The sequence below is a fragment of the Agelaius phoeniceus genome, chromosome 5, assembly GCF_051311805.1.
Source record: "Agelaius phoeniceus isolate bAgePho1 chromosome 5, bAgePho1.hap1, whole genome shotgun sequence".
Classification (NCBI taxonomy): domain Eukaryota; kingdom Metazoa; phylum Chordata; class Aves; order Passeriformes; family Icteridae; genus Agelaius; species Agelaius phoeniceus.
This window is the reverse complement of record NC_135269.1, coordinates 13,800,759-13,813,550: the sequence shown is the minus strand read 5'-3', so window position 1 is coordinate 13,813,550 and position 12,792 is coordinate 13,800,759. Positions and strand designations below refer to the sequence as shown.

The 12,792-nt window shown below is 46.4% G+C and overlaps 1 protein-coding gene across 1 annotated transcript in view; it reads right to left on the bottom strand.

Moving 5' to 3' along the window:
* DENND2A (DENN domain containing 2A) overlaps nt 1-12,777 on the bottom strand; it is a 57,896-nt gene extending 45,119 nt beyond the window's left edge. Inside the window, exon 1 of the mRNA XM_054631075.2 lies at nt 12,595-12,777. The gene's annotated coding sequence lies outside the window, so the exon portion shown is untranslated. The remainder of the gene's footprint in view (nt 1-12,594) is intronic.
* Nucleotides 12,778-12,792: the final 15 nt, after the last annotated feature.

Genomic DNA, 12,792 nt, shown 5'->3' with positions numbered 1-12,792 from the left:
ACTTTTTAATAATTTTTTTTCTCATAAAGACAAAACCATTGTGTAGCACAGTGTGACCTGAAGCAAATTCCTTGGCTGTTTTTCTCTTGGTGGGATGAGAGACAAGATGAGAGGGAACATAGAGACTTGATATAAGGAAAAGTCTTTTTTTTGACTATGGGGATAAAGGAGCTCTTTTCACCATGAGGAAAAGAGAGCTCTGGAGCAGCCCTGCTGTCTCCATTACTGAAGGTTTTCAAGACCCAACCAAAGCCCTGAGCAAACAGAGTTCAGACCTGAACCTATTTGAGAAGGAGGCTGGAGTAGAGCCCTCCTGTAATCCCAAATCTGGATAATCCTATGATAACAGATCATCAATTACTGTAAAAGTGAGTAACCACTCTCATTTTCTCTGTGGAAAATAACAACAAAAAGTATCTTTCAAAAGATTATTACTAGACATTTTCCTCCCCAAGTGATACTTTTTTGCCTTTCTGCAACTGCTCAGCAAGGAAGCAGTAAAAAATAGCTGCCAAAACAAGATATATAATTATGCTATCCCCAACACATATCTACTGTCTTTTGTCCCTTGTCATTCTGCAGTGCCTAACAAACTTCAACAGCTCCATGGAAGCCATGAATCCACCAATAATGCTGCCACCAATGAGTGCTGTAAATTTTCACTATTAGAAAAGGAAAATATTTTCTTCTCAGGTTCATTCCACTTTCAGAGATCAGGGTACAATTTTTTGAAAAGCTTAAAGTTATTTCATAACTAAATCAAACACTAACCAACCAATCAACTACTAAAGAAAAGTGAGAAATACTGAAAGCATTTATTTGGGAGATTTGTTTTTTTCCTTTGCTGAAGTGTTCCTTTGGGCTTCTTGCAGCAGAAATCCTAGAGACTGGAGAGTTATCAAGCAGGCACATATTGTTCACTACTCTCTTCCAAGGGATGTGCTAAAGCCAATACACACATAAAGGACTTTAATTTCCATTGTTTACTTTCTTTCACATACATCTCACTGCTGGATAATGAAGCAAAAGCAGAGCACCCGTGTACAATTGTCTCCATCAGTCCTTATCTCACAGCTGAAGCAGAGCTATTTGTACATAAGCTTCCAACCCAGAGAATGTGCATCCAAGTTTTGTATTCCAGGGTAACCACCAGGGCATACTCCACCCAAGATGTTTGGATGCTGTGCTGGACTGGGCCCTGACACTGTTTACTGTGCACAGGAAAAACTCACTACTACAAAGCACTGACTGCGTTTCACAAGGGAACGTTTTACAGGACTCAGAACAAAATATCAAAGTAGGAATCTTCTGGAGTTAAACCCTTTGCAGAAGCCCTATCCCCTGAGCTATTCAATAAACATCATCCCCTTTCGTCTTAAATGCTCATAAAGATGCCATTTCCAGTCCAATGCAAGGGGAAATCCCAGCTGCACTGAAGGTGACTGCAGTGATTGTGGTGTGGCTTCCATTTCACCCTCCACATTCACCTCATTTCTGCTCAGCCCCAGCACAGGGGTACCTACAGAAACACAAGCACAGCCCCCCTCTGCTCAAGTCCATAAAACCTCTTTGGATGGGATGGGACAACCCTTACAGGTTCTCATGTGATGTTTAAAGAATAGAAAGGTTTCCTGCAGGGCAAGAGATGAGGTCTCCTACAGTAAAGGGCCAGCACTAGAGTGACCCACCTGGTATAACACCCTGATGATTTGCAAGTTCCTCTGTGAAATTCCCGTCCCCACTGTCCCAAAAGCAACAGCTTTACATGCTCAGCTTTGAAGATCTGGCTCAGGAAAGAGGTCTGTCTGTAACTGGGTTTTTTCCCTCTGTAGAAGATGGCCATTGCAGCAAATGCACATTTTCCATAGATTAAACACTCTATGAACAGGCCAGTTAGATCACAGAAGGCTTTGGGTTGGAAGGAACCTTAAGGATCATCCGGTTCCAAACCCCCAGCCATGGACAGGGACAACATTCACTAGATCAGGCTGCTTAAAGCCCCATCCAGCCTGGCCTTGAACACTTCCAGGGATGGGCATCCCCAACATCCAGGGGCAGGGCATCCTCTTGCTGTGCCTCACCAGCCTCACAATAAGGAATTTCCACCTAACATGTAAGCTAAATCTCCCCTCTTCTGGATTATATTTTTTTAGATATTCTTCATCAGAACCACGTTCTTTATACAAAGGTTGAAGCTGCCCAATGCTGCCTCAGTTATCTGCAGTTGAATACAATGGATATTTGATAACAATTGTGTTTTCTTAACTGAAAAGAGAATGTCTACAGACGTAACTGGAAAACTAAATCTAAACTTGATCTTTTTGGGGGAAATTCCCCAAACATTTTATTCTATTAGAAGAGGAACAAGAAGAACTTAAGTAATGCTATACCTGATTTACTTCTTAGTTGGTAAGAAAAATGTTTGGCATTCAAGTAGGCATTCTTCTTCCCATCTCTTCAGCATGTAATAACTCAAATGTTCAGACTGCATAGCATCTACTTAATAAGAATCTCCTAAGTGGGTTCACTGCATTGATGTTAAAATGATAAGTATGACACAGGAGAAATTTCAGCCCTGAAAGTAGCTTAGCAAGAAGTTATCTTTGCTTATATGCCTTCCCAAGCAAAAAGAATATTAGAGATGCACAGTGTTTTGAAATATAATTATCATATAAAACTGAGAATACTCCCAAGAGGTGATTTGTGCCCTAAAAGTACTCTCTCCTCCTGAAATAGCATCTCACAAACTCTGAACCACAGAGTAAAAGTGCCTGTTTCTCTTACCTGACCAGAAATGCTCCAGAAAATAACTTATCTGGTCAAGATGCACTCACATACTTGAAATACAGCTGCATGGTCTCAGCAATTCAATTTGCATGAATCACAAACAGATTTAAGTGCTGCTGGATGAGTAAATTACTTATTTAGTTGGTTTCTGACTAACTTAAATAATTTTTGCCAAGTTTGATCTAAATTCAGTATGCCCCCAAAAAACCCCAAACTCAACAGAGAGAAACTTTCAAGAAAACATCTGAGGTAATCTGAAGGAAGCTTACAAGAGTCAGGTTCTTTACTGTGAAATGACATTGCTTACCAAAATTTAGCTAAATTGAGGGGGTGTGTGTTAAACCCTCCCTTTACAAGGAGCAGAAATACTATTTAGGCTTTCTCTCCTTCCTATTTATTTTATTGGAGGGAAAAAAGGAGGGAAGAAAATAGATGGGGCTACCCTGCCACCTTTCTCCAAGTAGTGAGTTATAATTTTCTTTTATTCAATCATGAAACTGAAAAACCAATACCACAAAATTTCTTTTAAAGCATAAAAAAACTCCTGACCTCATTTTGAGGTCATTGCTCAGCTTAAGTTAATGGAGCAATGACAGTGCCATCACCTTGTTCTCCTGGACAACCTCATCCACACCTCTCACTGTGCTTCATCACTGCATCACCAAGTCATGCTGGCTCTGCTTCACAAAAGGTGCATTATACATTGTTCTGCTTAATTCTGCATTCAAGGATTTCACAGCAAATCATACCAAAATCTCCTACATTAAAAATACCTGTTACATGTTAAAATAATACACTGTTCACATGTTAAAGAAAAAAAGTGACGTGCAACAGAGACAGTGAAACAGCTGATCTGCTGTTGGTGTGCCAGGAAAAAAGAATGGGTTGGTGATTACCTAGGCAAAGAGAGAGAAAGAAAGGGAGAGAGAAGAGAAAGGGAGAGAGAAAGGGAGAGAGAAAGGGAGAGAGAAAGGGAGAGAGAAAGGGAGAGAGAAAGGGAGAGAGAAAGGGAGAGAGAAAGGGAGAGAGAAAGGGAGAGAGAAAGGGAGAGAGAAAGGGAGAGAGAAAGGGAGAGAGAAAGGGAGAGACAGAAAGCGAGAGAGAGAAAGCGAGAGAGAGAAAGCGAGAGAGAGAAAGCGAGAGAGAGAAAGCGAGAGAGAGAAAGCGAGAGAGAGAAAGCGAGAGAGAGAAAGGGAGAAAGGGAGAGAGAGAAAGGGAGAGAAAGCGAGAGAGAGAAAGCGAGAGAGAGAAAGGGAGAAAGGGAGAGAGAGAAAGGGAGAGAAAGCGAGAGAGAGAAAGCGAGAGAGAGAAAGCGAGAGAGAGAAAGCGAGAGAGAGAAAGCGAGAGAGAGAAAGCGAGAGAGAGAAAGCGAGAGAGAGAAAGCGAGAGAGACGGAGAGACAGAGAGAAAGCAAACTCAATGGTCAGGTTTGATTTTTCAAAAAGCAGATCTTGATCAGGAGCCTGAACTAAAAATAAAACACCCCTTATTACTCTCTACAGCTTCTGAGGAGGGGAGATGCAGAGGAAATGCTCAGCCCTTCTCCCTGCTACCCAGTGTAGTACACATGGGAATGGTTCAGAGCTGCAGCAGGGGAGGCTCAGACTGGACATTTGGAGGCATTTCTTTACCAAGAAGAAATTGGTACAGATTTCCTAGGGCTGCCAGACATTGGAACAGATTTCCTAGGGGTGGACTGTGTTCCATGTCTGCAGTGTGTAAAAAGCATTCGGTCAATGGCCTTATTAATATAGTTTAACTTTGGCCCCGAAGTGGTCAGGCACCTTGGCAAGATGATCCCTGTGGGTCCCTTCCAAACTCAGTCTAGTCTAGTTTATTCTATTAATAATAAAATAATAGTAATAATAATAAAATTATTATTAATGATAAAATTATAAGGAAAGGCTGCCATATGAAATTCATAAGAATATCAAGAGGGACTGGGTTAGACATCTGGGAACACTGGTTTGAAGGACAGAAAAAGATAGAATTTGTATTCCTGCAGTGGTTGCTGGTCAGCTGAAATCCTTCCCTGCTCTAAAATGCCAAGTTTCTGTTTCTGATAATGTTTCCAGAGTGCTTTGGATGAGAAAAGTTATTTTACCCCATACAAACAAACATTAAGCAAGTGGAACAGAAGCAATATATTACACGTCAGAACAAGTTATTAAAAAACCCCAAGCAACCAAAAAAACACCTCATCAAATTCTGACAATATTTTATGAAATTTGTGCCTTTTAGAGGTGATCCTAATTTTCCTTGAAACATACCCAAAATTGTCTTTGACTAGTGGAGAAATTTATGAATTTAACAGGGGAAAACCCTTGGTTTCCCACTGAATTTGAGTAAGCAAAATCATTCTATAAGGAAAGTTTCTTGCTGTGCAAACAAGAGGATGCTGATGGAGCAAGGTTTAGCACAGACTAAGCAGCAAAAGCTGTCAGAATCCTTCACCACCACAAGTACAGCGCTGTTATGTGAGAGGTGACACCATGGCAAAACCTCTACGTGGAGGCACTCACAGTAATCTCAGGGGACAGAGACAGAAATCTGATGCAAAAACAGTTACCATGTGTTGCTTTCCCAGTGGGAAACCTCTCAGGCTTCTCTCAGAGTTTGACAAAGCTGAGAAACAAAAACCAGATAGATCATGGCTTGTGACATCATCTGGAAAAAGCTCAACATCTTACACATTTCTTTAGAGTAACAAATTGTCTCATAGAATTTGACTGGGGATTGCTGAACACGCAGCGTAGCATGTCAAGGCAGGGAAAACCAGATTCTCAGTTACTTAATCCCAAGCTCTCTGAATTCAAGGAAAAAGCTCTCATGGACCAGTAGATTGTGGATGATTCCCCAGGGTCTGGTTTTGGCCAGATGTCGATTTTTGAAGCGCTACATGTGCTGATGCAGAGACTTCCTTCTCAGTTTTAGTAAGGGGCATTTATTTCCCTTTGCTAGTAAGCCACCCTGAGTTCTGGAAAACCCAAGACACAACTCTTACCCAAAAGGCTTCACAAGGGAAGCCTTTGGGATCACAGCATGCTTTGCAGCTGAAACACATTTTATTTTAGTATGTAGAAAACACACGTCTTCTGCAGGGCCTTAATGTTTTTAAAGAGAAATCTCCAACAGTCTTTTGAAAAGTCTCTGGGAGCTCTTTCCTTTTTAATTTAGAAAGGTGGTGTTTAGCTGACACTGGCTAGCAAACTCATATTTATGAAGTGCCCTCTCAGTGTCCCGTGAAATTTGCCATTTCCCTCCATGACAGTCAGCACTATCTGTCACGAGAACACAATCCCCTGGGACAGGAGCCCTGAGCCCTGTGCTGCTCTCCCTGCAAACAGATGTGTGCACGTTCCCCAGCTCGGAAAGTCACGGCTGCCTCTTGGCAGAGAGCTGCAGCAGCTGCACATCTGCAGAGGGGAAAAGCTTTCAGCAACAACTACAGGAGGATCTCATCCTCCCCCCCGCCTGCAGAGCAAGCTCAGCATTTGTTCCTCTCCAGATGACACCCCGATGGGTTGATTTAATCACTCACACATGCATGCCTATCCACAATGCTTCCAAAATACCAGGCCTGTGACTGCATCTCACCTGAACTGCTCACAGCAACAGAGCTTATCAGCAAGAGGCCTTGCAGGGTAAGAAGAGAAAATCCATGTTCAAGGGTGCTGCTAATATAAAATGATTATACAAAATGATTCTGCAGAATACAGCGGGCGAGCAAGAGACCACTTGTGATGAGGAGAATACCTAAGCACATGCTTATTTTAAGTCTGTGCTCAAAGCATATCACTGTCTTCAATCAGACTGTGGGAAGTTCAGTTCCAAACTTCCCAGAGCAGGAATGATGTACTGGGTGGATTGAAGCATGTGCCTGACCTACATGTCTGCCTAAACGATTCACCAGACTTGGGGCACAGTACAGAATATTTAAATGTAGTAGGAGCACAGAAACACTTCACCACTTTTATTCCCAAAGGGAAATCTAATTAAAACACAGAGCATCTAGCTATTTAAAGTTATTCTGCTTACAAAGAAACAGCAAGTCTTGCTCCCTAAATCAGTCTCTCCAGTGGGTTGCCAGAGTCCCCAATAAGTTTCTGGAAACACAGCTTATGTGCCTGAACTTGGCCAGGAGCCATCTGCTCTCTGGGATCTGTAGGATCAGGAGTCTCAAGGTCTGGCAGGGTCTCATCCAGAACTCTTTCAACCACTTCCAAGTGAGGTGGCACCTTTCTGCACTCAAACTGCCCCTGACCATCATCAGCTCTTGACATTTTAAGAGTCTGGGCCAGATTTTCAAATGAGCTCAGAGCAAAGCTTTTGTGAGTGCTTCTCCAAGACCAGCTTTTCTGCCAGGCACAGTCTCCTGCACAGATATCCTACCAAGGCAAAGCCTTTCCAAGCAAGGCCAGCACCCCACATGCTGAACTGTTCAGCCAGTCTGATTACTTACCATGATGCCAGATGAGGAGATGGGCATTGGAAATTACAGCTGCCAGCATCCCCTGGCAGAATCCATCTTTGCACTAGGCTCCATTCAGATCAACAGATCTCCCTCCCTCTAGAGGGAATGAGAGCAGTGGAACAAACCTCCACCAGCATTTGCCATGCTGTTTTACAGAGGAGGCAAGACTGGCCACAGTTAAAGGATGAAAACAAAGCAGTGCTCCTACAAAGGCTCACATGGCAGCACCAGTAGCAGCAAGTCCCAGAGTCCACTCCAAGCATCACAGAGAGCTGACCCACAGCTGCCTTACCTGTCTAGCTTCCTTCCTTTTGCCTTTTACTCTGATCTTCCATCACACATCCCAAAATGGTCCAGGCCCCTTACTCACACTTCTAGATGAGATCTTGTCAGCACTGCACGTGGAGCCAAGTGCATGAAGAGCCCAGGGGATGGCCAGGGCCATCTGTTACAGGCTTTTCTCTCTGTGAGTTGGTGTTTTTATTTTAACTCCGTCTGCTTCTGGGCCCCTCTTCATCTCTGGCTCCTCCCATCTCCCTCTCTCCGCTCATGAGGACAGAGTTTCCATCCTGGCCCTGGGCCAGCACATGTATGGGCAAAGGCAGAGCTCAGGAAAAGCCATCTTCTGCTCCCTTTCATCACGTAAACACTGCCAGTTCCCAGCCCAGGAGCACAGGGCTGAGCCAGAGCCCTGCCTGCAGTGCAGGGGGACTGAGGAGCAGCAAGTCCTGCCCAGGCTGGACATGGCAGCTTGGCTGCAGGGCAAACATTTCCCTCCCAGCCCTCCTGCTCCAGTGAGCAGCCTGAGCCTTACCCCAGCCAAGGAACTGCTTGTCAGAAGGCAGACAGACACATCTCACATTCAGCAAAGGTCATGTGTAACAAACAGCACATGCAGGTAACAGTCAAGCCCAATTCTTGTTTGTGCCAGCCATTAAAAACAAGGAAACCAGAAGACCCCAAGCAAACCTGACTGGCAGTGCCCCAGCACTGGGATGAGAATCTTGCCTTAAGAAGGCCTCAAAGGTGTGCTAGCTCCTAACAAGTTTAGTCAGTAAAAACTGACCTAATCAGTCAGTTAAATCACCACTTAAATCACCACTAACTCTTGCATCTACTTTGCTAAATCCTTGAAAGTAACAGTATGCCAGCTGCAGCTGGTTTCCCTAACCTGGGGAGGGGAAAAAGCACTGAAGCAAAGAATGAAGATTATACCAGCACTCACAGCATTCATTCCAGCAGGACATTACTCTTTCAAGCCTCTACCCTTCCAACTGTGCTTGACTTCCTTCAGCTTTACCATGGGATAGTACTGTTTTCAAAAAAGACAGAAATTATGTCCCCAATACATGTTATCTGTGTTCAAGAAAGGAGTGACAGTGTTTCAAGCCTCTTGCAAGGAAGATTTCCCATGAGCCCTCTTCTGGGGTTTTTGTTGCACACACACAGAGCACCCCACATTTGCCCAGCAAATATTTAGGCAATGTATTTACCTTAGAGCAGGACAAACTGAGGGGGTTTCTGGACAGGATCACCCCAGCCATCATGCCAGGATTATCCCAAGAGCACAGTCAGTCCCTGTGAGCAGCTCCAAAGGTGACAGGCTGGAACCACACCAGAGGGTTCAGAGCTGCTCAGAGCTGTCTCTGAGCACAGCACAGACTGGACCATCATGATGGCAGAGCCCCAAAGGTGTCTTGCTGCCATGAGTTCACAGCTCACTGAAAGACATAAACTGGTGATGGCACATAGTGGTGGGCAAGAATCCACTGCTTTCCTCAGGAAAGGCCTGGGGAATTATGGCTTTCACTGCATCAGCCCCATGTCCACAGACACAGAGCACCTTGCCCCAGTTGGGTGGAGAACCATGTAAAGGCTGGGAGAGATCTTGAACAGGATCAGCCTATAGGACCTTAAGTATTTATTTATGTAAGACAGTGCTGATGCCTCTTAGTGCTTTATATCAACCTTGAACTGATTCTCAGCCTGCTCTGTGCTGAGCTTCCACCAAAGGACATAGGCCTCGGTTGAAATCCCAGCATGCAGAGGCCAGAGATCCCAGGACACAGAGGTCAGAAATTCCAGGGACTCTGGGTTTTAGGCACCCACTTCAAGGTCACCCAAGGCCCCTGCAGAAGCCACATTTCAATGTAGCACAGCCATTTCAACAACATTTCAAAAGCACAGCCTTCCTGAGGCTGGGAGCTCAGTCATACAGTCACCTTCACTAAAACCTGGGCTGAAGCCACCCCCAAACACTGTGCATATCCTCACATTTCAGCCTTTGCTTTCATTTCCAGGAGCTGATAAAGCACCTCCAAGGCGAAGACCAGAAAAAAAATCCCATAAGCAAGATCAACATGCTGTAGCCCTTTCCACTGCGCTTCAGAGCTACAGTCAAGCAAACACTGTTTCTTTTCCTCCTTTGTGTTGTGAAACAGTGCTCACAGATACCTCAGACACAATGTTATTTGAGCTGTATCTAAGCAAAGCCAGGATCACTCATGTACTGTCAGGACTTGAATGAAACAAGAAATTGCTTTCCAGCTCCATCCCACTCCCTCCTTCCCTCGGGAGAGTCTTCTCAGCCTGAAAGGAACTGCTATGCAAGTGCATTAAAAGTCCTATTTCAGCATTTCTTTCATAGTAGAGGCCTCTTCCAGCCAGCTCTTGGGATCCTGCCAACAGACATATCAGCCACTAGTACTTCAATCCTTCTGCTAAAAAATGCTTCCCTAAAGAGCTTGCACCCCACTTCTGAATGCCTGAGATCATCACAATTAACCAGCTTCAACAAGGGTTTAAGACAGGTTCTTCTCCACTCCCATGGGTTTAATGGTGCACTACACAGCCTTTTCTCCCCTTGGTCTGGCCCCCACTTAGGAAGGAGCAGCTTCCACACAGTTCCAGTCAGGAAATAAATGTCAGGTGTTACAAAAGGAAGGGAGGACCAGCTGCTTTGAATGATGCATTCAGGGGATCCAAAAGAACATGGCACTTATCAGACACTTCTGAAATGCCCAGCATCTCTCTATCTTTAAGAGACTGGCTCTGTTGTGTGATGACTTCATTGGCAAATTTCTTAAACTTGGGGAAGGATCAAGCTTGCTTCTGTGCTCCCAGAGTGCCCACCAAAATAGAGATTTTAAGTCCTGTCTGTATGAATTAGTTGTCATGGCTGATATTAAGAATAACTCATTGGAAAAGCTACTCCTGGATCAAGATCATCTCTGAAAACGCAGTTAGGGGTCTTTACTTATTATCTCCTTGTCAAAATGAACATTTCTAACATGTAAATACAACAGGCATGGGAGAAAGACAAGCCTATTGTAAGTGTCTGACAAAGGATCTAAATGTTCTTCTTGTTCCTGGAGAACAGAAAGCACACACAGAAGTTGTCTTTGCAGACAAAATGTCCCAAAAGCTTTCCCAGGCAGTGAGATGGGGGCAGTACTGAAAGCAGCAGCACTTTGGGACTCTCCACATGCACTTGTGCTCTACAAGGAACGCTGCACTTTGGATCTGAGCTGATAAACAGGGAGAATCTTCTGCGTGGACTGCTGGGACATGGACGTGCTGAAGGCCAGCCCAGGCTTCAGCACACAACCTTCTCACCCACGCAGGCAGAGTGGTCCCAGCAGAGCCATAAATCCTCCCTCTGCTTTTTGCATCCCTGGCCACTCCAGCGCCCTTTGTTTTCAGTGCTTTCTCTTCCGTTTCTCAAAAAGGCGCCTTTTTACCCTGGGAAATCCTGTGGCTTTCCTCTCATTTCCATACTTACCATTCTCAGTTGTTTCCAAGCCTGACCCAACATAGTAGTTATCATTTTCACGGGCTTGGATTATTTTGAAAACCCAAACAACAACCAAGCAAAACTCCTCAAACCCAACATGCACCAAACAAACACTACCCCAATGACAACAATTCAGAACACAACACGAGGGTGGAGGAAATGCATTCCTTTCCTCTGCCAGGATGCAGTAACAACTCCCTTTTTGGTGGTTCAGAAAACAGGGCCAGTACACATTATTGGACCTCACTATGACACACCAAGAACCAGCAGTCAGTAAGGTGGCAGCCAACACAGAAAACAGCTTTTTAATCCACCACCAACACCAGCAGCTCCCCTCACAGCAGCAAATAAAGGCCCCATGGAAATCCCTTTGGTCATCTCTGTCCTCCCAGCTGAGCTCCAGGCTGGAGATGCTCTTCTCCAAAAGCAAAAAACTTAAACAACTACTTAAATGGCAAGAGCAAAGGTGGCTGGGAATAACTCAGGGTCAGGAGCAACTTGCTGACCTGTCTTGGAAACAAGATGTGTTCTTGTAAAGAGCAGAATTAAGGGCCCATGTTAGCACTTAGTCCCTGCACCTGTGAGGAGGCTCCAGTGCAGATCCAAGTAGTCAGAAAGCCTCAGTCCCCCATGACCATCACATTTCCAGCACCAAGCATCAAGCGACATGCTTACTGGACGCTCAAAAAGCCAAAACCTCTAAAAGTGTCCCAAATACACCTGGCATGGTTTTGCGTCCCAGTTTGCATTTGACACCTTGGGACTACAACAGCAGCCAAGTGTAACTTCTTGTTCCCAAACAACATTCCCTTCTACCAACTCCCTGTCAATTAGCGCTCATCATCCTTGGGTACAGGATCGGGAAGGCAAGAAAGCGTTTTTCTGCCGGGACAGGTGAATACTCCCACCGATCCCCACCGGGAGTCAGAAATGCCACCCTGATAAACCACAGGCTGCACACAACTGCAGGCGCTCCAGGGAAAGCAGGAAAGCAGGCTATCCAGGGCAGAGAGAGAGAAGTGCAGGGCTAATATCACACGGGGATTCGGGAGTTTGCCGAACTGAGAGCTCTGGCTGTTAGCGCCGGCAGGGCCCGGGCTTCCCCCAAAGAATGTGCTTAGCGTTTCCTCCTCTGTTTTGTGCTGGAGACCGAGGCAGGGCTGAGTTCACTCAGGGGCCCCGTGCTGGGTGGCGGGGCTGCCGCGGCTCCTCCGCCCCACCGCTCCCGGCCCGCTCGGCTCAGCTTTTCAGCAGCGGCCCCCGTCTTCCCTCAGCCCCGGCCGAGCCGCGCTCCGGCAGCGGGCCCGGCCCCCCGCGCCCGGCGGGAGCAGCAGCCGCCCCGTCCCGGCGGGAAAGCGGCTCCCGGTGCCCGGGAGCGCGGGGGGACTCGGCTGGCGGCCCCCGCGCTCCCTCCCTGCAGCCGGGATGAAGAAAAGCCAAGTTGGGGCGCGGAAGGGAAGAGGGAATTTGGGATTTTTTTTTGGAGCGGCACCTCTGCCCGCTGCTCTATCGCCTTAGCGTTCTCTCGGCGCCTCCCTACCTTCCTCGGCGGCGGCAGCGGAGCGGGGGGGCCGTGTCCCGGCATGACGGCGGCGGCACCCGGCGCCGGGCTGGCGGCTGCGGACCCGCGGCTGGGGGCTCCCGCCCGCCCCCCGCCGCCACCGGCCCCGGCCCCGGCCCCGGCCGCCCTCCGGCGGGAGCGCCGCCCCGTCCCGTCCCGCCCCGCCGCCCAGGCGGC